Below are 27937 nucleotides of genomic sequence, written 5' to 3'. Positions count from 1 at the left end.
ACAAACCAGGATTTAAGCAACATCAGAATATTTCCTGGTTTCTCTTCCAGTTTTGATATGGATTCCAAGATAAAGGTATTGCGGTTGAAAATTAAGTTTTATCCATTTATATACACATATTAGAAGAAGGTTTTTAAATTTGTTTCTGGTTAGAAGCCCTTCCTATGAATACATTTGTTCAACACATTGCAAATGGAAAATATGTGAGAATAAAGAAAGGTCATTATATTTACTCTATATGAAACTCAGTTGTAAGGACACGCTTTTTGCAAAGGTTGTATGGCAAGCCAAGCTTTGACTTTTAACACAGAGGAAAACAACCAAACCCACTACAAGCTTCATGATCCTTTCTAAAATCTCTCTATAGGAGTAATGTATTACTTAAAACAACTTAGATGCTTGCGAAAGCAGATTCAAACTTTATGCATGCATGCATCATCACTATCACTATAGCAACATACATTAAATGTTGATCATGTGTCAGATTCTATTCATCCCTTTCATTTGTTATAGACATGACCGTATGTGGTATGCAATACTCTCAGGAAAGGACATTTCTATAGTGAAATTTAATTTGTCTGTTTAGAGGAAGTGATTCCCATGGTCTTTATTGATGTTTCCTGAGTTATGTATTCTTAGAATAGTATTAAGTACGATTTATTGTTCTTCAGCTGTAAACATGTAAACATAGCCAATCACCCTGTGTCTTCCCAGAATATGTGAATATATAATTTTTGTATCCTGTTGATCATATTTGTTTGAGAGTTCCATGGCATGTTTTAAAGAGATCTTAGATGGGGTGCCTGGGTGGCGCAGTCGGTTAAGCGTCCGACTTCAGCCAGGTCACGATCTCGCGGCCCGTGAGTTCGAGCCCCGCGTCGGGCTCTGGGCTGATGGCTCAGATCCTGGAGCCTGTTTCCGATTCTGTGTCTCCCTCTCTCTCTGCCCCTCCCCCGTTCATGCTCTGTCTCTCTCTGTCCCAAAAATAAATAAACGTTGAAAAAAAAAAATTTAAAGAGATCTTAGATGATCTGACTCAAGCCTGCCCTATTGCTTGAAATAACCCACGTTAGTCACCACAAAATTTAATGGAAAATGCTACGTTATAATGGGAAGATGAATTATCTAACACAATTCAATATCTTTGATATGTGCTTTCTCAAGTCCATTATGATGTATCAGAAGAAATTTAAGAAAGAAGGGATTTGGGAAAGGTGAATTGTGGGCAACAAAGCTCAGAAGGTGTTATTATGAACAGTACTCAGTGAAAGGTGATACTGCATAAGTTAATGCTATTACTGAAATAAGGATTACTTAGTGCTATGTGATGGTTCAAACTCTAGCTTCCAGGAGGAGTAACTCTGGATTCAAACCCTGGCTGTTTCATATGTGATTTGAGGGAAACTATCCACCCTCTCTGAGCTTCAATTTAGAATTCAATATTAGAAATTTCTTTTAAAAAATCTTAATATTAACTACCTCAATTTGTCTTTACATTTGTAAGTTTTTCTTTACATATGTGATTTTGCGGCTGGCATTTACCCTGTCTCTGATGTTTCCTGAGTTATGTATACTTTTCTTTTATAGAAAATAATCCTGGGGCTACTGGGTGGCTCAGTTGGCTAAGTGTCTGACTTCTGCTTCAGGTCATGATCTCATGTTTGGTGAGTTGGAGTCCTTGCGGACTCTGTGTGGACAGTGCAGAAGCTTCTGGCTATTCTCGTTCTCTTCTTCTGTCTCTGCCCTTCCTTCACTTGCATTTTCTCTCTCAAAATAAATAGATAAACTCAAAAAAAAAAAAAAAAAAGCAAAGAAGAGAAGAATCCTAAAAAGAACCACCTTTCTGGGCTAAAGTAAGTACTGAATGCAAAGCACTATTTGAGGAATCCTTGCCACGTAACAAGCACTATTTGCTATGACTCATATTCATTCTAAACAGACGTTAGATAGGTAGGTAGGCATATAGATAAATGGATAAGCAGACCTAGCCAGTTTATTCTCTTTTTTGTGTGTTTCTGAAAGGCCTCTCAAAGTTCTCTATAATATTTTAAGAAAATTTTAAAAGTTTTTATTTTTCATTGATTCACTTATTCTCTCCTAAAAATCAGAATAATTGTCATATGGATACAAATTACTAAAATGTAACTTTTCTCTCTGATTATCTTATTAGGCGGTGTCATGTAGGCTGAGATCAAGGATGTTGCCAGAGCCTATTAGATACACCAGCAGCAGATATAACCTGTTTAATCATAAATTGGAAGAAGCAATTGACCTTTTTTTGATCATTATCTGTATGCCAAATTCCGACGTAGATTACTTAGGTGAATGATACCTTGCCTAAAACAAAATCACTTACAGTGGCTAATAGTTCTAGGTAATTCTGTTAAATTACACGAGTTGCGAACAATCAACTCCATTTCATAAATGGGGTCATTGAACTTAAGCAAGTTATCTACAGATCTCATAATTAAAGAAGACCTCCGTAGGAAAGCTAATACAGAAAAACTGAAAAGTTGAAAAGTGCTAAAACATAAACGTTTTCTAGTAAGCGTCCTGGTACTTTAACCTGTCAGTGGTATGGTGAATCCTGAGTTCTGACTCTAAAGTGGATGGCTCAGAGCAGAGAGATACATTCCTGTGAGAAGTTAAAATACTTTTAGTTTTTATTTTTTGCATTGTAGAATTACTGTAATTTAGTGAAAAGAGTTGAAATTTCTAATTTGTGTCTATTTCTAACTTTGAGGCTTATTAAGTATGAAAAATGTAATTCATTTTGACAGATATTTTCATCAGAGGTGTCCATTATACCTTTTAAAGACTTCTGTTTCATTTATCTGAAAAATGTACTTCATTAGAAATATTTTGCAAGTCTGTGGCTGCATATTAATGATTGTTCACTAGGGAATAAACACCTAAATATAAACTGTGGCAAACTGGGGCACCCAGGTGGCTCAGTTGGTTAAGTGTCCACCTTCACCTCAGGTCATGACCTCATGGTTTGTGGGTTCAAGCCCCACATCGTGCTCTGTGCTGACAGCTTGGAGCCTGGAGTCTGCTTCAGATTCTGTTTCCTTCTCTCTGTGCTCCTCTTCTACTCATGCTCTTTCTCTCTCTCTCAATAAATAAATAAACATTAAAAAAATAATAGGGGCACCTGGGTGGCTCAGTCAGTTAAGCGTCTGACTTCAGCTCAGGTCATGATCTCACAGATTGTTGGTTCGAACCCTGCATGGGCTCTGTGTTGACAGCTCAGAGCCTGGAGCCTGCTTTGGATTCCATGTCTCCCTTTCTCTCTGTGCCCTTCCTTCCCCTGCTCACACTGTCTCTCTCTCAAAATAAATAAATAAATAAATAAATAAATAAATAAATAAAACATGGAAAAAAATTTAAGTTAAAAAATTATAAATAAATAAATAAATAAATTTGTTGCAAACTTAAGAAAAAATTACCTAAAATTCCTACTTAATATATGGGTTTTATGCAAAGTAGAAAAATCTGAATTTTCTATTAATTATGTTAATGGAATACAATTTTTTAAGTGAGAATGTATCTGAAAATATATTAAACTACCTCTTGAATGGTGTATAAATTTTTATAATGATTTCTGATCACAACTGGGATTAGGTTTTTATATTTACCTACATACTTCTAAGTATCTTTTGTAATATATCTACTTCTATACATGTATCTTTTGAAACTTTATATGCAGTAGGCATAGTGATATATTTAGCAAAAAAAACCCAGCTTGTGTGAAAGACGTCTTGTCATATTACTAATTTTTAAAAACATCCTTATCTATTAAAAGGACTTGTCAGGAGCCTAGACACAAATACATAGTGGGTTTTTCCTCTTAAACTTGCAGGCTATCTGAATTAATTTTGTTATTCCTATAAATGTCACACAGTCAATTGAAATGTTTATGGAAAGTTTTATATCTCATGAAGGAAAACACACAGATTGGCAAAAAAGAAATGTGGGAAAAATAGGGGTAGTACTTGGTAGTATGTTCAGAATTTTTTGGATGCTGTTATTCACCATTTGAATTCTGAAAATTGTTTTATCATGAATATATCTAGTAGGTGACACTCTATTTCTCTGGCTAGCAATCCTGTATTTACAACTATTAAAATGCACTATTTGGGGATGGCTCAGTTCATTAAGCGTCCAACTTCAGCTCAGGTCATAATCTTGAGGTTTGTAAGTTCGAGCCCTGCGTTGGGCTCTGTGTTGACAGCTCAGAGCCTGGAGCCTGTTTCCGATTCTGTATCCTCCCCTCTCTCTGCCCCTCCCATGCTCATGCTCTGTCTCTTTCTGTCAGCAATGAACAAACGTTAACTTTTTTTTAAATGCATTACTAGTTCATTGGTTCAGATAGAATTTTCTTGTTTAATCAAATTCAAATGTATACACTAATTAAGATAGCGATAAACTAGAATATCTCATGTTTAAATCTTCCTATGGTTATGATGTAAGTGCAAAGAATAAATATTAATTCAGTTTATCAGCAGATATCATCTGAGGCACCACAGGTAATAGTAAACTAATGACGGTCCCCAGGCCAGTCTCTTGGCCAATGTTTGAAATTTGGAATCCGTTTTTATTAATATAACAAATATGTGTTTACTGCTTCTGCTTTCACCACTACTACCACTGCTGTTGATATCTGTCATCATGAGTGCTGTGATTTCCCAGGTAAGTGGATAATTGTGCATTAACTCATGTAGCTCTTGACAAAGACTCTTTTCTTTCTCTTTGCGCTAGTGGATTTAGAGTATCCCTGAAACTCTGTGTTTATTCTAAGGAAGAGTATATTTGAGTATATACCTGACTTTAACTCAAAAAAACATGAACAATGGGAAATGCATCACTGTGTATTAAAAAAAAAAAAAAAAGATTGAACTTCACTGTTAACTCAGGCAAATTATAAATCTTACTCTACATCAAGCTTTACTAATGATTCAAAGGTTGCAAACATGTATCATGCACAGATGTAACATGTTTTTCCTGAAGAAACCCGAAACATGTGGTTTTTTTTTTTTAATTTTTTTTTTCAACGTTTATTTATTTTTGGGACAGAGAGAGACAGAGCATGAACGGGGGAGGGGCAGAGAGAGAGGGAGACACAGAATCGGAAACAGGCTCCAGGCTCTGAGCCATCAGCCCAGAGCCTGACGCGGGGCTCGAACTCACGGACTGCGAGATCATGACCTGGCTGAAGTCGGACGCTCAACCAACTGCGCCACCCAGGCGCCCCCCGAAACATGTGTTCTGACTGCATTAAAAAGCTGTCTTTTTTTCCCTTGCAGTTCCCCCCGCCACCTCCACCCCCCCTATTTTTTTCTTACTTTGGGAAAAATAGACACGTTTTTGAATTTCATAAGCAGAAATATTAATATAGAGGGAAGATACTTCAGTTTTGGCATACTTTCATTTTATTCTCAATTTAATTACATTGCTAGTATGACCACTCCATTCTATCTGCTCTATAAATTTGTTCCAGGTTTGTTTTCTATAAAGGGTCCAGATATTTCTGTAACCTTACAGAAACATTTTATAGCCACCCTTTTTAGTAAATACCTTTACTTTGTGTACAGGGATGCCTGATCAAAATCACTCGTTTCCCCAAAATTCCTAGCTTTGGAGGGAATGTGCACTCGTCTGCTCTTGACCTTTTCCTTTCTGCTCTGTACCAAAGAGTAGTAGACATTGAAGGGAACAAGAATGACTTTACCCTCACCTGTTGTGTAAAAACCAGAGTGCAAGGCAATTAAGCATTGCTTAATTTCAACTTCTTGGAAGTTTAATCTATACTGAGGAACTGAGACTCAAAGATAGGGAGATAATCCTAAAACAAACTCAATTTTTATCTAAGTGCTAAATATCATGATTATTAGTGATCAAGTTTAAAAGAAGATAATGCCTTAGAGGTACTAGAGGTTAATAGAGCTAAATTGGAAAATAGTGATCCCTATAAAAGATTGAACTTCTTGGGTACTTTTTCCTTGGATTGTATGAGAATATTGGCATAATATATTTAAAAAAACAGCTATTACAATTTTTCTTCTGAATAATTTGTATAACATTTGAGCCTGTAGTAACATATTATACATCCAAGCATTCTTATGCACTAATTGTGTGAGACTAAAGAGACTGAACAATACTGCGACCTGTAACCGTGGACAATCACATATTCAATTACCTGCTGCTCTACTATAACATACTATGATATCAAGAGGATTTTCTTCCAGAGTTCAAGATGGTATCAACACTGATATACTGAGCAACTCTCAGTAGAGCAGGACAAGAGCCAGTGGGGAGCCATGTTCATTCGGCAAATCAGAAGAGGAACATAGTAATCCTGATTTGTTCCAAAACCAAAGTAGTGAAAAGTGACCGCGGCACGGGAAAAAAGTAGCTAAAATACGAGTTCTGTAGTTTGTCAGCTCCCTCGATTTATTTGTATTGATTAAGGTATCTTAAAAAATGATTTGTTAATATTTTTATATCATCTACTTATAGAAATATTTGATTATATGAAGTGCTTGATGCTAATAATGAACAAGGGGAAGCTAGTATTTATTATTGAGATGTGTAAGACCTGCTCTCAGGAGGTCAGCTAATTCATGGTTCACTTCTACTATTTCTTCATTCACACTTGTATTTTCAACATTGCTTTTCATATGCAGAATATATCCAATATGTCCTATTACATAAGAGAGAGATTAGAAGCAACTAACTTATTGGACACACACAAAAATAAATTCTATTAATAATATGTGCAATTCGTTAGGCTTAACTTCTAGATATGATGTCCAAATCTGGCTATCTAGAATCCTTGGTTTTAGGCAGGATAAAGGAGCTTACAGGATACATGATGAATTCAGAAAAAGAAATTGTGTTTATATGCTCTTTAACTGAAAAAAAATACAATTAGAAAATAATTTTATTTCCAATACTGTCAAAAAGAAAAAATATATTTAGGAATAAATTTAAGAAAAGAAATTTTGAAATTTATTTTGAAATACTGAAAACTAGAAAACATTATTGAAAGAAATTAAAGAAGACCTAAATAAATAGAAAAACATTCTATGTTTATGGTTCAGAAGATAATCTTATTAGATGGCAATGCAACCAAATTAAATACAGATGCAATGAAGCCACTATCAAAATACCATGTTTCTACCAATTTTTCCGAAACTATCTAGTTGACTCAAATTAATACAAAAATGTAAGTAACCCATAATAGTAAAAAAAAAAAAAAAATCTGGAAAAAGAAAAAGTTGGAGCCTTACACTTCTGATTTCAAAACTTCTCATACAACCATTGTATTTAAGGCTATGTAGTATTGGCATAAACACAAACATATAGATTTAATGCAATAGAATAGAGAGTCCAGAAATAAATTCTAACTTTTATCATCAATTGATACTTGACAAGGTGCCAAGACATTTTAGTGGGGGGGGGGGGGGGCCACAATTCTTGTTAGCAAATGATTCTGAAACAATTGGATATATACATGCAAAACATGAATTTGGATTCTCAAATTATACCCTGCATACACACAAAAAATATTCAAAAGGATCATAGATCTAAATATAAGAGCTAAATCTATAAAACCCCTAAAACAAAAAAATAGAAGTAAAAATTTTTTCTAGGCAAAGGTTTCTGGAAAAAAGAACCAAAAGCAAAAGTGAAATAATATTTTATCATTTTTTATATTTTGATAAAGTCTAATTTATACAGTCAAAAGATAACTCACAGAATGGAAGAAAATACTTGGAAATTATATTATCTGATAAAGGACTTGTGTTTGGTACATAAAAGTACTCTTAGAACTAAGTAAAAGAGGTAAATTTCACAATTATATGTGAGAAAGATTATGAATAGATATTTATTTAGGAGGGGTATATAATTGTTGATTTGCAAACCTCTAGGACTTCCCTGATATAATTTGAATTTGGCCCCTGTATTCAGATGGCAGGGAGAAACCAAGGAAAGAGTCCAGGTTGGTAGTTTAAAAAAACATTTTTTTAATGTGTATTTATTTTTGAGACAGAGAGAGACAGAGCGTGAACGGGGGAGGGTCAGAAAGAGAGGGAGACACAGAATCTGAAGCAGGCTCCAGGCTCTGAGCTGTCATCACAGAGCCCAATGCAGGGCTCGAACTCACAGATGGTAAGATCATGACCTGAGCTGAAGTCGGAAGCTCAACCGACTGAGCCACCCAGGCACCCCCAGGTTGGTAGTTTTAAAAGCAAGAGTAACTTACACATCATGCTTGACTTGAATGTAGAAAGACAAATGGATCCCTGCACTCAGACTTCCAAATCTTAGAAGTTTATAAAGAGGCCTTAACTGTGCTCAGTCACCTATACCATGCAGGTGTTTTCAACACCGTATCTCACCATCTCAAGCCTATGTCCTTGGAGCAGCTTCTGAGAGAGGGAAAGACATGCAAAACCTATATTCTAAGGACAGAGGAGGGGATGAGAAGCCTCCAGTTGCCTCTGTCCAACTGAAGAGTCAATTAGGAGTCTTGTCTTTTTGATGACAGTCCCCAAGAGTTCACCATTCGTGACTGGTTATTACAATCTCATGTCCCCCCTCTTCTTCAATGGGCCCTGAGTGGTCAGTAAGGGATTTCATGTATGTGGAGGACTCTCTTTGGGCAGCTATCTAGCTTCATTGGAGGTGGGTGCTCCAGCAACAATATAGGCACATGCAAGAGAAAATACAGATTAACACAGTAATTCTCCAAATCTGACAACTTTTTCCATCACAAGCCCTGGGATCTAAACCATCAATTTATTAAATCCCCTTGGCTGGGGGTTGGATCACTTAGAGCATTCATTTGTGTCTTCCTGTGATTTAATAAAGATGACACATTAACAGACTCATCAGGTACAAACACATAATGCTCTGTTTGGATAATGGCATAGGTGCCTCCTTGTAAGGTAGTAATAATGTCCAAGGCCATCCTGTTTTAGAGGACAGCTTTTCTCATTAGAGTCATTTCAGCGTTTAATAAGGACAAGTTTTGTTGGCTATCATTCAGGGCTTGCTGAGTGAATTTATTAAGAGCTTCTATCGTGTGCTATAACATCCTTCAGGCCTATGGAGGGAACAAAGACATCAGCCAAATGATCATACCAGTAAAAGAACATGTCCATATGGCCTTGAAGAGAGGGAGATTGACAGCCATTGTTACTGCTGGGCAAATTCTTTCTTGTGCCGAGGGCAAGCTCAGGGTGCAGCAGCACAACCATGAAGGTGGAATCAATGGCTGAAGATTTAGGCCATACAACCATGGGGTTCCATTGGTGCTACCCAATAAATACCTGGGTGTCACAACGAATCAGTGCCAAACCAGTCATTCTCCCTTAATGTGATAGGATGACTACATAGCTCCAGGGATATCCACTCCACGTTTGTAGTATAATTGGGTTGATTCTCCTTAGAGTGACTTGGTCCATAACCCTGGGCAAACCATATAAACCCCTTCCAGATCTGAGCATAACCACCCATGGCTCCGATGGTGGTATTCCAGGATCCTTCTGGTAAAAATTTGGTAAATAATTATAAAAGACTACTTTTATACTTTGTTGGACAGAAAAAGAATACCTATGTCCAGTGTAGCTTAGTCTTTAATATACTATTTTAGTGTCTTCTAATCCCTTTTCTGGGGCGGAGGTGATACCAACCATGGAAATCCTCAGGAACTAAAGAGGGGCAGCAACCCAAACACTCAACAGTTGGATTGATTTCTTTGATGAGCATATGAGTAGGCCTGTTGTACAAAGATATTTCCAAAAGTTTTTCATCTTGTGATTGGATACCACAGGAGCAGCAGAGGTGCAAGGCTGAAAAGACAGATATTTAGTAGAAATGTATATGGGCAGATCTTCTGCTTCTATAAGAATTACACTTGTGGCCTGATCTTTAGATGTTAATGTGGCTGTAGCTTTAGGAATCTAACCTGACTATGCATACCATACATGTTGGCTAAGAGAGATAACACTGCCAGGAATGAGGAGATGGACTGGGGGCAGGATATGCCAGACCAGGACTATTATCTTCTCTCCTCTTCCAATGGTAGATGTTCCATTTCAGGTATAGTCCATTGCAGCAGGACAAAGAATCCCAACAGAGATTGAGCAGATCCTGCTTACCCAAGGGTGCAAAGATCCCAAGGGTGGGATCTTCCACTGCAAATTCCAGTTGATGATTCCTTTTCTAGGTCTGATGGGGCTTGGTATTCTCAGCAGCATAGCACATTGATTCACAGTGAACATAAGGGCAGGGCTGCTTCCCAAGACTTCCACATCTCTATGGTGTTGGATGCCTCAGCAGGGGCCCCAGTCTGGCATGTGTGGCAATGGGCCCTACTGGTTGATCAGTCAAATGTCTTAAAGACTGGGATAGTACTTTAGTCTCCCTGGCCAAGGTGTTTTTACCTATGAACACTTTAATCTGCTGCTTTAATGTTCCTTTTTTTTCCCCTTTCTACCAATTCTGCTGCTTGTGGGTTATGAGAGACATGGAGCCTCCATTCAATGTCATGTTCTTTTGCCCAGTCTTGCATTTTATGACCTTTGAAATGTGACCTTGATTACTATCTGTTTGATGAGGGTTTCCACCCATAGTTCTCAGGTTTTATTGCTATTATTTTGTTTTGTTTTGTCTTTGTTTTTTAAGCTTATTCATTTATTTTGAGAGACAGAGAGAGAGAGAGAGAGAGAGAGAGAGAGAGAAAGAGATGGAGAGAGTGGGGCAGAGAGAAGAATCCCAAGCAGGCTCCACACTGCCAGCTCAGAGCCCAATGTGGGACTGGAACCAGTGAACCACAAGATCATGACATGAACTATAATCAAGAGTCAGATACTTAACTGATTGAGCCACCCAGGTGCCCCATAGTACTCAGTTTTTTAATCCTTTAATAATGATTCTGTGTCTCCCTCTCTCTCTGCCCCTATCCTGCTCAAGCTCTGTCTCTCTCTCTCTCTCTCTCTCTCAAAAAAAATAAATTAAGCATTAAAAAAAATTTTTTAAAAACTTTCTCACATTTCATACTAAGTCTCTTTTTGCTGAGCTATTAGTCTTTTTCTTGATTTCCTGTGGGTAAAACTTAGTTTTACCCAATAAGACATTTTCCCCAAAGTATAATGACTTGTGTTAGTATAAATAATAAATGCTTACTACAAAAAAGCAATACATAAAATACTAATTAAGTAACAATAATTAACAATAATAGCTAAAATAGGTAGTAGTGAAAAGTATAAGCATAAATAAATTCTTTCATCTGCTCATGAGACAATGTTCATGAATGTTGCCTACATTGATTATTCCTGGGTGGGAAATATATGTGAATATTTCTAATTATTGTTCTGTGATTTAATGGGAAAGCAAAATAAACTGGAACTGAATGAGTACAAATATACACAGATACAGATGTAGACACAGTGAAGAATTAAAATAATAATAAGGGGCACCTGAATGGCTCAGTTGGTTGATCATCCAACTTCAGCTCAGGTCATAATCTCATGGTTTGTGAGTTTAAGCCCCACACTGAGCTCACTAATGAGTCCACCTGAGATCCTCTGTCCCCCTCTCTCCCTGCCTTCCCCCTTCCCTGCTTACATTCTCTCTCTCCCTCTCTCTCTCTTTCTCTCAAAAATAAACAAACATTAAAAATACATAAAAAAATAAATAAAAATTTTAAAACACTTTTACAGATACATTTGTATCTGGAATGGAGTCATCAAATATTATTTTCAACTTTACATACAAAAGTGACTTTCTCGGGGCGCCTGGGTGGCGCAGTTGGTTAAGCGTCCGACTTCAGCCAGGTCACGATCTCGCGGTCCGTGAGTTCGAGCCCCGCGTTGGGCTCTGGGCTGATGGCTCGGAGCCTGGAGCCTGTTTCCGATTCTGTGTCTCCCTCTCTCTCTGCCCCTCCCCCGTTCATGCTCTGTCTCTCTCTGTCCCAAAAATAAATAAACGTTGAAAAAAAAAATGTTCAAAAGTGACTTTCTCATTATGAAATATGAGAGTCATCATGTCCATATTTTAGCCTTATGGAGTTCATATTTTAGCCTTATTTTAATCCTGATAATTAAAAAAAATATGCAAACTTTATCATTACATGTGTGCATGTGAGTGGTGGTGCAGAGGGTGTACTAGAAAGAATTAGCTTATATACATTAATTGTCCCATAATTTCATAGGTTTGCATGGGTTTACAAAATCATTAATTTTTGTAACTTTACTTTGATGATTAGTTTCTTTTGTCTGTACTGTGTTTTCTATCTGGAATTTATTTATATACGTACTGGATCTTCTGCATGTACTCTTTGCTTCTCATCATTTTGTTTATCCTGTTAATATCATTTTATTTTATATAGGAAAATTTATCCCCTGAGCAGCTAGTAAAGTTTTCCAGTTTCCAGATGTATCAAACCTGTGAGTCACTATTTTACTTGACAATCCTGCTTTATGTATTAAATTGATTTTTCCCTGGGCTCATTATTTGATCACTACTCTCACAAGAACACTCATTAGTCTCCTGTGGCAGCAATAGCCCACATCACACAGCCTACTATCCTTTTCCATCTTCATTTGAGTTTGCTACTATGACCTCTTGTTCTATAGATTAGCATTGTTAAGCCTCCCAAAATTGCCTCTGCATTTAATATTTGCCCTAAAATAGCTGTCATGTTGCCCACATCTCTTCTAGTCCAGATTTGGAGCTTGTATTAGTCAGGCTTTTCCAGAGAAACAGACCTAATAGGATGTGTGTGTGTGTGTGTGTATATATATACACACACACACACACACACACACACATATATATATATATATATATATATATACATATATATATATGTATAGGCAAAAATATTTATTTTAAGAAATTAAAAAAGAAGGGACACCTGTGTGGCTTAGTTGGTTGAGCATCCGATTTTGGCTAGGGTCATGATCTCACGGCTTGTGAGTTCGAGTCCCACATAGGGCTCTGTGTTGACAGTTCAGAGCCTGGAGCCTGCTTCAGATTCTGTGTCCACCTCTCTCCATGTCCCTCCTTTGCTCATGAATGGTCTCTCTCTCCCTCTCTCTGTCTCGCTCTCTTAAGAATAGATAACATATTAACAAAATAAGAAATTGGCTCATGCAATTATGAAGGCTTATAAGTCCAAAATTTTTAGGATAGGCTGGAAGTCTGGAACTCAGGGAAAAGCCAATGTTGCAGTTGATCTGAAGACTATTGGCAGAATTCCCTCTTGCTTTGGAGAGGTTAGTCTTTTGTTCTATTAAGGTCTTCAAACAATTGAGTGAGGCTCATCTACATTATGGACAGTCACTGCTTCACTGAGAATCGATTGATTTAATTATTAATGTCATGCAAAAACACCCTCATAGAAACATCCAGAGTGATCTCTCTCTGTCTCTCTCTCTCTCTCACACACACACACACACACATACACACACTCCACTATTAGATCTAATAAATATATTAAGCAAACTCTAAGTATAGAAAATCAACATGTAAAAATCAGTTGCATTTTTATACAATGAAAACCACAAAAAGAAGATTTAACAAAATTCCTTTAGCAAGAACATCAAAAAGAATAAAGTACTTCAGAATGAACTTAAGGAAGCAAATGACCTGTACACTGAAAACCATAAGGCATTTATGCAGGTAATTAAATGTAAATAATGAATAAATGGAAAGACATCCTATGTTCATGAATTGGAAGACTTATTATTGTCCGGATCTCAATATTACCCAGTGATTACAAATGATCAAAATCCCAATGAACATTTTTTTCAGATACAGAAACACTGTCCTAAAATTCATGTGGAATCTCAAGGCACATCAAATAGCCAAAATAATCTTGAAAAATAACAAAGCTGGAGAAATCAAAAGAAAAACAAAGTTAAAGAAATTAATCACACTTCTAATTTCAAAACCTATTACAACCGTGTACTAGCATAAAGATTAACTTGAAAATGAATGGAACGGGAGGGAATGGAATGGAGAACCCAGAAATAAATCTTCACATACATGGTTAAATTATTTTGACAAATGTGCTAAGATGTTTCAAAGGGAAAGCAAGTCAAATAATGCTGGGAAAACAATACCATTATTTAAAAGAATAATACCTTACACTATGTGCAAAAATTAACTCAAAATGCATCAAATACCTAAACATAAGAGCTAAAATTATAAAACTAGAGAAAAACATAGAGAAAATATTCATCATATTGGATTCAACTATTAATTCTTGTATATGGCACAAAAAAGAATAAGAAAAAAAGGAAAAAAATGTAGCACATCAAAGTTTAAACTTCTGTGCATGAAAGGACATTATCAGCAGACTACAACAGCAACCCACAGAATAGAAATAATATTCCTAAGTCATATACCTGTTAAAGGATTAAATTCCAGTATGTACTAAAACTCAGCAAAAACAACAACAGTAACAATAAATTCCTTATAAAATGGGCAAAGGATTTGAATAGACATTTCTTCAAAGAAGATATACACATGTATACAGCACATGTAACATGTAAATACTGCTTAATGAACATGTAATGATGTTCAAAATCACAAATCATTAGGGAAATGCAAAACAAACACACAAACAAACAAAACCCAAAAACTAATAATAACAAGGTTTGGTTAGGTAGTGGTGAAATTGGAACCCTTTGAATTGCTGGTACCATGTAACATGGTGCACCCACTGTGGAAAAAGTATGGTGATTCCTCAAAATAAATAAACAAACAAACAAACACACAAACAAACATAGTATTACCGTAAGATCCAACATTTCCACCTCTGAATACATACCATCCAACAATTAAAGCAGGGACTGAAACAGACATTTGTGCATCCATATTCACAGCAATATTATTAAAAAAATCCAAAAGATACAACAACCCAAATGTCCATCAATAGATGAATGGAGCAACAACATAAGGTATAGATAGATAGATAGAGATAGATAGATATACAATGGAATATTATTCAACCTTAGAAAGAAATGAAATTCCAACATACTACAAGGTAGATAAATATTAAGGATATTATGCCAGACACAAAAGGACCAATATTGTGCTTTTTTTTTTAATGAGGTAATTAGAATAGGCCAAATTCACGATACAGAAAATAGAATAGTTGTTACCACCCACTGGAGAGAGGGGAAATGGAAAATTATTATTTAATGGACAAAGAGTTTTTGTGATGATAAAAATATTCTGATAAAAAATGTTCTGCGGGGCGCCTGGGTGGCTCAGTCGGTTAAACGGCCGACTTCGGCCCAGGTCATGATCTCGCAGTCCGTGAGTTCGAGCCCCGCGCCGGGCTCTGTGCTGACAGCTCAGAGCCTGGAGCCTGTTTCAGATTCTGTGTCTCCCTCTCTCTGACCCTCCCCCATTCATGCTTTGTCTCTCTCGGTCTCAAAAATAAACAAACATTAAAAAAATTTAAAAAAAATGTTCTGAAGATGGGTAGTGGTGATCATTCACAACAGTGTGAATGCAGTTAATGCTACTGAAATATACACTTAAAAATGGCTAAAATGTTAATTTTATAGTATCTATGTATATTTAACAACATTCAAAATGAATAAAAATGCCTTTTCTACTTTTTTCTTTGCTTCATAGATTAATTTTTTATTATCAGAGTAAGAGGTGATATGAATGATGAATTCACTGCTAGTTTTCCGTTCTAAATTGCAAAAATGTGTTCCTTATTGCCACCATTACCCTTGCCTTCTCAGTCCTGATCTCACTTATCTAGCTTTATTCATTTCCAGAGCATCTACCATTTTCTGAAATGGTGTATTTATTCATTGTATTGTACATTTCTCCCCACTAAGCTCCACAAAAGCTAGACTTTTTTTGTTTTTTCTGTTAACAGTTTTGTTACTAGATCTTAAAACTGTGGCTTTTCAACTACCAGCATTTAGAAGACTATTTGACACATAGTTAACATTTCAAGAAACCTTTGACAAACTCATAGATTTACCTAGGATCCTAGACACCATGTATTGTAGTGTTTAGGAATTATAATTCGGTGTCAACCAATCCGGGCTCTGCCAATGTCTAGGTGATTGTCCTTGGCCAAGTTAATTGACATCATCAATCCTCATTTTCTCCATCTGGTAGCATTGTAGGAAACTAAACGGTGATACACAATTTTAATAACTTTACCCCTACCTAATGCATATTGAATGTTCTTTAACAGGTAGCTATTTTCCTGTTAGTAATAGGTTTCAAATATACATCTCTATTAGAAAGCGATATTATGTAGTTTTATTTTTTTTAATAGGCCTTATACAACTCTCTGTATATACTTCTTTTTTATTTTGTAGGGTATGTGAGAGGAAACCTCCCTTTGTTTTCATTTCTCCTTTTGCCTTGCAATCAAGATAACATCCATGAAAGTAAAGCAGTTGTCTGCCTCAGTTTTTGCAATATGTGTTTATACAATTTTTGAAAGCATTTAACATGCTAATGTGCACATGACTATCCAAAATGAGCAATATGGTGGACATATTACCACTTTTATAGAGAATTCCTCCTTTTTGGGGATGCATCTTGTGAAAATGATGTTTCCATAACAAATAAAAAAACTATTTAATACTAAAAAAATATAGACAATACAGTTGATTTTAGTATATTTGTTAGCTATAAAAACAGCACTTAAAAATAACACACTAGTAAAATATCAAATTAGTATTGACTAAAATTTTAAATCAATTATCCATGATATTTTTAGCACATATCACTATAATTTATTTGTTTCTTTAGATCATCAAGATCTATTCCTAAATATTGATGAATTATTTGCAGCATTAATTTCCTAATAAGACAAATGGACTATTTTAAGGTAAACTTTGGATTTCCCATTTAATCCAGATATAAAAGTATTTTCATTTTAACTGTTAGAATAAATTCCAAAGCTTCATATTACCTTTGGCCAATCCAGTGATGAGCCATTTCTTTTTTATTTCCCATGAGAAAATTAGGGCATAATGTAGAATGATACTGACCTTCAGGATTTGGTTATATTAAAAAATAATTGGGAATAAATTTATAAAGGCAAGTTGGAGAAAATATATTATTTTTCATAAAATCTATAGCTTTTAATTTTATATTTATTTTTCTAACATTAAAATTTTGAATTTAAGACTTAAGATTTTTAGTTATTTAGATAGACTCATGAGGGGCTTTTAGGATTAGATTTAAAATTCAGAAACAGTTGCCAGTATGGAATAAAAGAATGTCTGGAGTGTCTCCACACCTATACATCATTTTTAATATTACTCTTTTATAGAAAGATGTCTTTTCTGCTGAAAAGCCGGGTAAGATCTACAAGGAGTGCTCCCAACCATAATAGACAAATAAAAAGGTGGTAATCATTTTCAAGTTGGAACAGAAACTTCAAAATTATGGAAAATATTTTAAATAATATGTTTATGTGATTTATGATTCATTTTTCTCTTGGTTTGGGTTTAATGCTATATTTAAAGCACTCCCAAGTCCTTGCATAAAATGTAACCTCAAATTTTTATTGCCAAACTTTGATCAAAAGCCCCTTCGAGAGAAATTTACAGACAGCATATGAAGGGTATCGTCAACCATTCTTATAATTATTTATTATGCAAGGATCAAGCTGGAATTGCACCAAGATGCAACTTAGATCACCTTGTCTTGCATGTCCTTCCTTCATGCCTTACCCCCAAAGTATTCTGCTCTTGAGTTATGCTTTGAAATTAAATTTTGAAAAGTTCTACAAAACCAACCATTATAACCATTTAGATAAATTATTGCACATAGTGATTAACATTGTCTTCTCCTTTATGAGAAGCCTTTAAAATAAATTGTCTCAGTTATAAGTGCCAGAAAAAAAAAATATCTATGGTTTTGTGTCAATTATTAATTCTTGCATTACTTGCTAAAATTTTATTGATTTTTTTTATATATGTTGGATACTACTTTATGTCCAGTGGTCTCATCAAAACAGACAAAAACAGTCCCTTAGCTTCTAGGGCTTAATTCCAATGAGGACACATTAAAATCAATAAACATACAATAACGGATCACATTAAATGCTGTATGGAAAAGCTAAGTGGGGTAAGTAATAGATGAGAGAAAGACTAAGGTTGCTTTAAAAAAAAAATTTAGTTTTTTCATTCAGCCAACAAATGTCTATTGAACACCTACAAAGTGCTATACACTGTGACAGGCACTGGCGACACCGTATGGAACAAAGAAGTCAAAAATTCGTTCCCACAAGAAGCTTTCATTCTAGTAGACAGAGAGAGACAGAGACAAACACAGAAAAAATAATAAGTGAAAAAGTATATTAGAAGGAAATGAATGCCATGAAGATATATAAATAGAAGAATTTGGACAGGGCGAGCCAGGGTGGTCAGAGGTTTCACTGAGATGATGTTTGCACAAGGCTCCACTGAGGTTGCTTTTTGAAAATACAGGTTTGTAAGGAAAGACTCCTGACACTCGAGATACGAAACAAGGAAGTGAGACATTTGCATATCAGAATTAAAAGTGTTTCATGCGGGGCTCCTTGGCGGCTCAGTCGGGTAAGTGGCCAACTCTTGATTTCAGCTCAGATCATCATCTCATGGTACTGACAGTGAGCCCCTCCTTGGGCTCTGTGATGACAGCGCAGAGCCTGCCTTCTTGGAATTCTCTCTTTCCCTCTCCCATTTCCCCTCCCCCTCAAAATATAAATAAATAAATAAATAAATAAATAAATAAATAAATGTTTGTTTTAAAGAAAAAAGAAGAGGGTTTCATGTTTCTGTCATAACATGTGTCCAGTCCTCTATTTAAGAGTTTTGTGAAGTGTTCTAGAGTGGTAGAAAGGTTCAATATGACTGGAATGGAAGAGATGGGATGTGTTATTTGAGCCACAGTGGTCTTCAATAGCCTCATAACATGAGAACATACAAGTCAGAGTAAGAAGTTCATATTGCATTCCAAGGGTTTGAGATAACCATTGGAAGTTTTCTGGGAAGCAATCATACAAAATCTGCTCATTCTTAAAGGATCACACTTCTGTGTGGAGAACATACTGCTATGTGTGTGTAGAAGACTAGTAAAAAGTGGATGGAAAGACCAACAGGAAAATGTTTTATTAGTCCACAGGCAAGATGTTGGTGACTTGAGTTTGTCTGAGACAGAGAAAGAGAACAAAATCGTTTAAATGACTGATGTGCTTTGAAGGTCTCTCTTGGGAATCAGCTAGAAATGACTTTCATTTTATTCAACATCAATCATATGAATTATTGTGATTCCTGTTCTGCTTTAAAAGCTCAGATGAAGAGAATAAAACATTGCTGCCCAAATTTTACATTGAGTGGGACTCAGAATTAAATTTACTTTTTTTCTAAGTCCTCAATGTTATGTTTATGTTACTTTTTCAGATTTTAACATGGTGTTTTGTTTTTTTTTTAATGTTATAGTTACCTGGTAAACTACATTAAAACTTTTGTGGAATTCGGTTAGGCCAAAATAAATACAAAAAAGTAGCAGTTATTTTTAACTTTGGTGTTTGAAAGAACTATGATTAAGTTTTGAGGAAAATTGTGTCTTGGCAGACTCATGTTCCAAAGGCAACATTAAAGAAAATACACTTAAACAAATAGCATCTGTCTGAGACAGATTATATGACATTGAGTTACTCTGTTTTCTCTTTTTGCTATATTTCATACATGGTTTTATGGATGACTAAAACAGAAATGAAAATTAATTCTAATCTACATTAAAATAAATATTCATTTTCCAACTAAAATAAATGGCAACACTACTTGGAATTGAATGAACTCCTTTGATGTTCCAAATGATTTGTTCATTTACTCACAAAATATAAAAGTACCTGGCATATTGTTAAAACGACAAAGGCATATATCACTGTAGATATGCTATCCTTTTTCAGATTGTACTTTTCATCTTTATCGTTCTGGAATATGAATGGTCTCAATAAGGCAGACAGCCTCTCCTCTGCTGTCTTCTCCACTGCTCCCTTGCAGGGTATCCAATAAATTTCTATCTCCTTAAAAAAAAAATAATGGTTACAATGAGTTATAATTTGAAAACCTCCATTTAATAAAAGCATGAAATCACCACAAAGATATGCTGATCTATATAATACAGTTTATCAACAATTTTTTAAACTAAAATTACATTAATTCATCACTTCAATAAGAGTGACTGTCATTTGCTTCATTTTATCCATTCTACCTTTCTTATTTGTGTACCATTGCTGTCTGAATGATCATCATCTTATTTTTCACACCATTTAAAAAGAGCCGAGAGAGGGGAATGAGGGATGAATAAGTGGAGCACCAAGGATTTTTAGGGAGTGAAGCTTCTCTGTATGTCGCTATGATAGTGGATACATGTCATTATGTATTTGTCCAAACTTACAGAATATGCATTAAAAGTGTGTAATGTAAGCTATGGATTCTTGGTGATAATGATGTGTCAGTGTAGGTTTATTGATTATACCAAATTTCCCACTCTGTTGGGGGTGCGTGAATAGTGGAAGAAGCTATAAATGTGTGGGGGCAAGAATATATGGAAATATCTGTACTTTCAGCTCAATTTTGAGGTGCACTTAAAACAGTTCTAAAACTAAAGTCCATTTGTTAAAAGAGATAGTGTGTGCAAATAAGTATGTAACCCTAACTATGACTTTATATTTGTGTCAACAGACATCCGGCAACTGATAATGTATTTTGCCTACAGAAATAAGCTTTGGAAAATTTAATTGAATCACATATTTCTTTACAAACATCTGAAAGATATAACAGGCTATCATTCACTGAATTTTGCTGTTCTAAAGCTTGATGTCAAAGGCATAGAAAGTAACAGTGGAACATTCAAGCGCATTTTTCTCCAACTGGTTTAATCTGACAGCAGATTAAAAATGCTTATCTTCCCATATAAATGTTGCAATGCGATCATCAACATACTGTCAAGATATCATTAAATACATTATGGTATCTCATCTGTCTGCAAAAAAGTTTGGCATTACTAATGTTAATATAAACTTCATGGCATAGTGTCAAATAAAACGACAATCAGAGAAAGTTATTCCAACCTTTATAGGATGATTGTGTTATTTTCATATTTATTCTTCACCAGTACAGATTGCTAGAAATTGCTGGTAAACATACGAACATTATGAAACATTAGGAAAACATTATTGATAGACTTTTAAAGCATATAACTTTCCCATCAGCTTCTACTATAACAAGTTATAATTAAAAGTTTATGATGTTTTGCAAAGATCGTTTTCATTTAACCATAATCATCCGTGTCTTTGTCCCTTTCTCTTCCAGGTGAGCAAAATCTATCAAAATATTTCCTTAAAGGTATTTGTATAGAATTACTCCTAATAATAACATTTTTCTTTTTCCCATACTATTTACTTTGTAGACTTTTATAATGGCCAGTAATCTTGCAGCATGTGTGTGCAATATATAAACTAATAAGTGTCTCTCAATTTACCTTACCATTCTTTCATTCCAGAACACAGTTTGGCAAAAGTCTCCATCTTGCTTCCTCACCTCCAGTTTTTATTTCAATGAATACAGATATCACACCATCTGACACTTAGCCATATAAATCCAGATAATTCATATCTCATAATTCCCTTGTTCGTGGTTCTCTCACTACCCCAGCAATACCTAAGAATGATTAAACTAGTCTGTATGCTAAATTCAATGTCCACTAGAAACCTGTTATAATTGCTCTGGCCTTCTCTTTACACTGTTTCTTTTCACTAAGTTTACACTCATCCACCCTGAACTACTTTTATGGATATGAACTGCATTTCCACAACTCAATGAATTTACTCAAGTTATTTCCTACAGTTGATGTGCTTTTTATTTTAAAAATAAAACATTTGTTGGGGCACCTGGGTGGCTCAGTCGGTTGAGCAGCCAACTTCGGCTCAGGTCACGATCTCGCGGTCCGTGAGTTCAAGCCCCGCATCGGGCTCTGTGCTGATGGCTCAGAGCCTGGAGCCTGTTTCAGATTCTGTGTCTCCCTCTCTCTGACCCTCCCCCGTTCATGCTCTGTCTCTCTCTGTCTCAAAAATAAATAAACGTTAAAAAAAATTTAAAAAAAAATAAAAATAAAACATTTGTCAAACTTGAGTCAAATTGACAAGATTGAGTTTCCCTGAGACCTCCAATTTTCTTTTCTTTTCTTTTTTTTAAATATATGAAATTTATTGTCATATTGGTTTCCATACAACACCCAGTGTTCCTCCCAGCAGGTGTCCTCCTCAATACCCATCACCCACCCCCCATCAGCCCTCAGTTTGTTCTCAGTTTTTAAGAATCTCTTATGCTTTGGCTCTCTCCCACTAACCTTTGTAGCAATGTGGATGGAACTGGATAGTGTTATGCTAAGTGAAATAAGCCATACAGAGAAAGATACCATATGTTTTCACTCTTATGTGGATCCTGAGAAACTTAACAGAAACCCATGGGGGAGGGGAAGGAAAAAAAAGAGATCTCCAATTTTCTATGGGTAAATTAATCTCTCTTGTCTTCGTATTCCAAGAATATTCTCTTCCAATCCGTCTACCTGGTAATAGAGGTAATTTTTTTTCAATAAATGATTTGTTTCTCTATATTTTGAACTACTTATAATAGGGGATATGTCTGGCTTATATTTGAATGCTCCATACCCATAGGGGCACCTGGGTGGCTCAGTCGGTTAAGCATCCGACATTGGCTCAGGTCATGATCTCCCAGTGCATGAATTCGAGCCCTGCATCAGGCTCTGTGCTGACAGCTCAGAGGCTAGAGCCTGCCTTGGATTCTGCCTCCCCCTTTTCCTGCCTCTCCCCCACTCGAACTCTATCTCTCTCTCAAAAATCAACATTGGGGCATCTGGGTAGCTCAGTTGGTTGAGCGCCAGGCTTCCACTCAGGTCATGATCTCACGGTTCTTGAGTTCAAGCCCCACATTGGGCTCTGTGCTGACAGGTCAGAGTCTGGAACCTGCTCAGATTCTGTCTTCCTCTCTCTCTCTGCCCCTCCCCCACTCATGATCTCTGTCTCTCTGTTTCTCTCTCAAAAATAAATAAAAAATTAAAACATTTTTTTGAATGCTCCATACTTTTGGAAAATCTTTTACAATTAATTACTGTTGCACAGAACTGAAAATACATTTACTATACTACTAATATCATTATTATTATATTGTTGCTTTACATTTAAGGGCCTTCTTAAGTGGGTGTTTTGAAAATTTCCAATTTTTTGTTAAATGTGTAAATATTTTTCTAGTAGATAGTGAAAATAGGATTTTTTTCAAATGTGAGAATTTTTTATTTTTAATTATTTTAATTATTGTTAAATTCAGGCTTAAGTAATTCTATTATATACACATATATACATATATATGTATATACATACATATATATATACGTACAAATATGTACACACAGATATATCTATGTATACATGTATATGGATCACGTATATACATATATATTATTCAACATCTTCTTATGGACCCAACACTATGTTACCAATTTGGAATAAGGTATCTAAAAAAACATCAAAATCTTGACCCTCAAAAAAGCTGAGAATCTAGCAAGCAAATCTTCAATTCCAATGGAAAATAGTATGCACTACACAAACACAATTCATTTATGGAGTACTTATTATGTATCAGGATCTGTGTTAAAAGTATTAACTGAATTGTGTGTATCATTTTTTAAAAAATTACCATTATGTTACTAACCTGTACCTTATAGAAGAAAAAGTGAGTCTTAGATAGTTTTAAGACTTGCTGAAAGCCAGACGTTTTCCATTCAGGCTGTTATACTCCATAAACCACACTCTAAGTATTTAGACACCAGGTGCTATGACAGCAGAGCAGAAATATCAAAAGGCCAACTGGTGATTGAGAAAAGGTTCTAGAGTATTGGAACAGGGAAAACACTGGGAGAAAAGAACACATGAGGTAGAAGTAAAACAAAGAGAGAATGGTCTGTAGAATTCAAGGGGAAAAGAATTCTAAGAAAAGAACATAGTATTATAAAATGGCAGTGTGTAGTTAATCAAGTAAAAGCATGTAATTGGAAAACTCTGGAACAGTGGTTTCCAGTGGGAAGATATATTAGAATTTCCTGAAAACAAAATAACAGACACAAAATTAGAAGTGAGGTGCCTAGTAGCCTAGAGAGACAACTTATCTTGCCACAAACTTCCCCCCATAGAATCCTAAAGCAGTGATTTTCAGTTGGATTGTTGTTTTTTTGTTTTTTTTCCTCCTAAAGACATTTGACATAGAGACAAGGATGCTGGGTGCTCCTGGCATTTTGACACTACTAAATAGCATACAATTTCCAAAATTGCCCTTCACAACAAAGAATTATTTGACCCCAAATATTACCGAACTTGAGAAACTCTGCCCCAAGGAAAGAAACTCAGCGCTGGGTTTCTCCTAAGAAATTCTCCTAGGAAATTAATCATAGGCAATAAAAACCACCAAGCATTTTCTCACATTTTAAAGTAGCTGAATTCACCATGAAACCCAGACCAGAGGCAGGCCCTAGGTCAAGCTGTCTGTCAAGAGAGTCCCCACAAATGCAGAGATAATGCTGACACTAGAGGTGTTTGACAAGGCCCAAAGTATCATCCTTTGATCCTGTTTCCAGACTTGATTGTCTACTATAGCCACTTTAGTACTTGAACATACATACTCTGGAAGTAAAGCGCCTGTAATCAGATTCAGTATGGGCTATCATGCAAACAGGGATACTTACCTGGACTGAGAAATCAGACTCGAATTTCCTAATCTGGTTAAACTAGCCTTTTAAAAAATATGGTGAGCAATTATTTTAGGGAAGACAGTAGTTTGAGAACACTGAAATCAACAAAATTAATCCTTGAGAATTAATTTATTATATTAGCTAAGATAGTTAATATGGAGAACAAAATTAAAGCTCTAAACTAAATATGATTAATAAGAAGATTATGAAAAGTATTGTGTTCATTAAAATAAACGAAGACAATAAGGCTCGATAAAAGTTTTAGTTCAACCATATGATGCTCATTTTTAAATTGCACTCCTCAACGTATTGAACAACAAAACAGACACAGGCTGAAAATTATTCACTGGAAGAGCTAATTTAAGAATTTTTCCAAAACACAGAACAAAGGGGAAAAAAAGAGGAAAGATATGAGTGAAATATAAAATGGCACTAATGACTTATGCCGCGATCTCAATATATTTCCAAAGACATGCTTAAGAAGAGAAGAGAAATAACAGACACTATTGATTATTAAATAGTTTAGTGATTCTAGATCACTGTTTAAATTCCTTCAGTTCCACATTTGGTATTTTGCCATAATTATTATTCTTTGGCATACTATCTTCATCAATTTATGCACATAGTTTTTGCATAGATTGCCAGATAGTCCCCAAATCCATCCATTCTTTCATATTTAGCAGCAAAACCCTGAAATTTAGCTGTTCACATGTTAATAAAGGTAAAGATTTTACTGCCTAGACTTTCTTGCCACAGAACTGTCTCCTGAAAAATGGTAACTGGTAATCAGACTTTGGAAAATCTTTACTTAAACAGAGTAAGAATGCTTTTCACATTCTCTTTTTCCTCCTTCCCACCCCCTCACACAAGTGGTGAGCCATCTTGGAGCATGGAGAGAATTCAAAGTGAACATACTGTAGTTTTGTTGTTACCCGTTATCCAATCTATCATCTAACTACGCATCTATCTATGTCGGTGGAATATTTATGCATCTATCTATGTACATAGACAATCTATGTAGACTATGTATCTACTTATTTAAATGGATGGATGGATGGATGGATGGATGGATCGATGGATGACTAGCCAACCTATGATGACACATAATGCAAACTGTGTTTAATTAAACAAATTCAGTATAATTGATAAGGGTAAGAAGGAAAAGACCTATTTCTTGGTGTTACATTAAAAAACATGTTTTAGGTAAAGAGAAAAAAATGATATATAACTTGGTACAAAGTTGCAACTCAAAATATCCACATGGTTATACTTTCATGCATCTATTTCTCTCAAAATCAGCATATAGATTTGAGGAAAATTATTTTTCCTCATACCCTATACAAAACCAAATAATGCACTAATAATTTTTTCTGATTTCATAGTTTTAATACTGGATCTCTGGCTTTATGATGTTCTGTTAAATACCAGATAATCAGGTCAACTGTTTCATTTCAGATGAAGAGAAAAAATATACGGCACATTAGATGTGACTCACATGGCTACTCAGCTCAGCATTCTTATCACACCAAAGAGACCTCAAACGCCCAATTTCCCCTTCCCATAATATCTGTATCATTTTTTTTCCTGTATGAATCTATAGGTCTTATCGCCTAGACATATAAACTCTTTGGCATTCTGCAGCATTTCACAAGATCCCTTGAGAAATTATATACATTTCTGAAAGAGAATGCAAGTTATGTGGGTCACAACAATTTATTTCAAGGCTCTGTAATAGAGTAAACTCAGCTGCACTTGCTTCATGACATGAAGCTTCGTGGACATGAGCAATGTCTCTGAAGAAATAAATCCCACCGTGGCTTTCAATGCATTAGAAAGTACACCAGATTTTAGAGCTGTCTTCCAAATCCCAGTATGGAACTCCCTTATAGATGAAGCCAAACCATAATGATGGCAATTTGTTATCTCAGTAACCTATCTTCCTAAATGTGATTTAAAAGGGATCAAATTCATATTGCTCATTTTATAGTGAACAATATGAGAATCAGCAGTGTACATATTTTTCAACCCAGCATACAAGAAAGCACACTTACTGTTAATTTTATATTTTCTTTAACACATTTAGTATTCAGCTTGAAACAAAAATGTATTTTTATAATGTAAAGAGCTATAAGTGATTCTAGTTGATGTAAACAATAATAATTACGATTCTACTGAATAAGGATAAGTATATGTAATTATAAATATATATTTAACTATATACATATACCAATATGGACCAATGATTTTTGTCTGGCCAAAATCAGTATAATATGCCTAATATAATTCAGTCATGGACTTATGTATGTGACCAGAAATAAAACATAGAAAATGATTGATTTTATTATCATAGGTGCTATCAAAGAAGGTATAAAGGATTATAAAATTATCCATGGAGAAGCAAAGTGATCAGATCATGAATGATTATGTATATAATTTTAAGAGGTTCAAACTTTACATGGAGAGGACACAGTAGGTTCTTAATAATTTTAAATAGAGCAATAGTTCAGGGCTTAGGAGGATTAAGAGTACACTTACCATGATGAGCACTGAGTAATGCAAAGAATTGACAAATCAGTAGATGGTACACCTGAAACTGATATAAGACTGAATGTTGACTAGACTGAATTAAAATTTAAAACAAAACAAAACAAAACAGAACAAAACAACACAAGCATATGATAGCAATATAGACTAGCACATAGCCTGGATAAAGTGTCCAACTGATCTCCCTGCTTCTGCCATTTGCATTCTACAATGTGTTTCGATAGAGTACTCCCAGTAATCGTTCAGTTTTTTTTTTTTAACTTTACTTTTTATTTTTCAGAGAGACAGAAAGAGTGTGTGAGACGTGTCCCTAAATAATCCAGGTTTCTGTTACATTTTCTGTCTCCGTACTTCATTGTAGCCACATGGATCTCCAAACTTTTCTTTAAGTACATGAGGCTCACTTCAATGTCATGGCTTTGGGTTCGCTGTTTTCTGACTGCAGTTTCTCCCACAGAAATCCTGACTGTTCTTTTCCTCATCCCCTTCAAGTCTTCTCCCAAGTCTTTGCCTGAACTTGGAATTTAAGAGAACAACTCTCTCCATCCCACCAAGATACTACTTTCTC

At 35.3% G+C, this 27937-nt stretch overlaps 1 long non-coding RNA gene across 2 annotated transcripts in view; it reads right to left on the bottom strand.

Annotated features, from left to right (window-relative positions):
• The window catches only part of LOC121027434 (uncharacterized), a 42340-nt gene extending 18339 nt beyond the window's left edge, over positions 1–24001 (bottom strand). Inside the window, exons 1-3 of one of the 2 annotated variants that reach the window (XR_005788751.1) lie at positions 23793–24001; positions 19907–20083; positions 9627–9860 (exon numbers count right to left, since the gene is read on the bottom strand). This is a non-coding gene — a long non-coding RNA (uncharacterized LOC121027434). Of the gene's footprint in view, positions 1–9626; positions 9861–19906; positions 20084–23792 lie in introns of those variants that run through there. The other variant, XR_005788755.1, reaches the window with a different exon arrangement.
• Positions 24002–27937: the final 3936 nt, after the last annotated feature.

The sequence above is a fragment of the Herpailurus yagouaroundi genome, unplaced genomic scaffold (assembly GCF_014898765.1).
Source record: "Herpailurus yagouaroundi ecotype Mexico unplaced genomic scaffold, PumYag 28, whole genome shotgun sequence".
Lineage (NCBI taxonomy): Eukaryota > Metazoa > Chordata > Mammalia > Carnivora > Felidae > Herpailurus > Herpailurus yagouaroundi.
Note: the sequence above shows the minus strand (reverse complement) of the source record. Positions and strands in the feature narration are given on the sequence as shown.